Raw genomic sequence first — 2,397 nt, forward strand, 5'->3', positions numbered from 1 at the left:
AGAGAAGATGATCCAGGACCTCGGAAAAAGAATGGAGGCAAAGATCGAGAATATGGCAAGAAATATTTAATAAAGACCTAGAAGAATTAAAGAACAAACAGAGATGAACAACACAATAACTGAAATGCAAAATACACCAGAAGGAATCAGTAGCAGAATAACTGAGGCAGAAGAATGGATAAGTGAGCTGGAAGACAGAATGGTGTAATTCACTGCTGTGGAACAGAATAAAGAAAAAAGAATGAAAAGAAATGAAGACAGCCTAAGAGACCTCTGGAACAACATTAAATGCAACAATGTTCGCATTATAGGGGTCCCAGAAGGAGAAGAGAGAGAGAAAGCACCCGAGAAAATATTTGAAGAGATTATAGTCGAAAACTTCCCTAACATGGGAAAGGAAATAGCCACCCAATTCCAAGAAGCGCAGAGAGTCCCATACAGGATAAACCCAAGGAGAAACACGCTGAGACACATAGTAATCAAATTGTTAAAAATTAAAGACAAAGAAAAATTATTGAAAGCGGCAAGGGAAAAACAACAAATAACATACAAGGGAACTCCCATAAGGTTAACAGCTGATGTCTCAGCAGAAACTCTACAAGCCAGAAGGGAGTGGCATGATATACTTAAAGTGATGAAAGGGAAGAACTTACAACCAAGATTACTCTACCTGACAAGAATCTCATTCAGATTCGATGGAGAAATCAAAAGCTTTACAGACAAGCAAAAGCTAAGAGAATTCAGCACCACCAAACCAGCTCTACAACAAATGCTAAAGGAGCTTCTCTAAGGGGGTGCACCCAACATAGGAGTACCTCAATACATAAGGCAAATGCTAACAGCCATAAAAGAGGAAATCGACAATAACCAAATAATAGTGGGGGACTTTAAACACCTCACTTACAGCAATGGACAGATCATCCAAAATGAAAATAAATAAGGAAACAGAGCTTTAAATGACACAATAGACCTGATAGATTTAATTGATATTTATATGATATTTATTTATTCCATCCAAAAACAGATTACACTTTCTTCTCAAGTGTGCACGGAACATTCTCCAGGATAGATCACATCTTGGGTCACAAATCTGGCCACAGTAAATTTAAGAAAATTGAAACCATATCAAGCATCTTTTCTGACCGCAACGCTATGAGATTAGAAATGAATTACAGGGAAAAAAACGTAAAAAACACAAACACGTGGAGGCTAAGCAATACGTTACTAAATAACCAAGAGATCACTGAAGAAATCAAAAAGGAAATAAGAAAATACCTAGAGACACATGACAATGAAAACACAATGATCCAAAACCTATGGGAAGATACCGCAGAAATACAAAGGACCCTAAGAGAGTACTACAAGCAACTCTATGCCAATAAAATGGACAACCTGGAAGAAATGGACACATTCTTAGAAAGATATAACCTTCCAAGACTGAACCAGGAAGAAAGAGAAAATGTGAACAGACCAAGCACAAGTAATGAAATTGAAACTGTGATTAAAAATCTTCCAACAAACAAATGTCCAGGACCAGATGGCTTCACAGGTGAAGTCTATCAAACATTTAGAGAAGAGCTAACACCCATCCTTCTCAAACTCTTTCAAAAAATTGCAGAGGAGGGAACAATCCCAAAGTCATTCTACAAGGCCACTGTCACCCTGATACCAAAACCAGACAAAGATACTACAAAAAAAACGAAAATTACAGAGCAATATCACTGATGAATATAGATGCAAAAATCCTCAACAAAATACTAGCAAACAGAATCCAACAACACATTAAAAGGATCATACACCATAATCAAGTGGGATTTATCCCAGGGATGCAAGGATTCTTCAATATACGCAAATCAATCAATGTGATACACCATATTAACAAACTGAAGAATAAAAACCATATCATCATCTCAATAGATGCGGAAAAAGCTTTGGACAAAATTCAACAGCCATTTATGATAAAAACTCTCCAGATGGTGGGCATAGAGGGTACCTACCTCAACATAGTAAAGGCCATATACGACAAACCCACAGCAAACATCATTCTCAATGGTGAAAAACTGAAAGCATTTCCTCTAAGATCAGGAACAAGACAAGGATGTCCACTCTCACCACTATTATTCAACATAGTTTTGGAAGTCCTAGCCACGGCAATCAGAGAAGAAAAAGAAATAAAACTAATACAAATTGGAAAAGAAGTAAAACTGTCACTGTTTGCAGATGACATGATACTATACATAGAGAATCCTAAAGATGCCACCAGAAAACTACTAGAGCTAATCAATGAATTTAGTAAAGTAGCAGGATACAAAATTAATACACATAAATCTCTGGCATTCCTATACACTAATGATGAAAAATCTGAAAGAGAAATTAAGGAAACACTCCCATTTACCA

Source organism: Physeter macrocephalus, chromosome 14, assembly GCF_002837175.3.
Source record: "Physeter macrocephalus isolate SW-GA chromosome 14, ASM283717v5, whole genome shotgun sequence".
Classification (NCBI taxonomy): Eukaryota; Metazoa; Chordata; class Mammalia; order Artiodactyla; family Physeteridae; genus Physeter; species Physeter macrocephalus.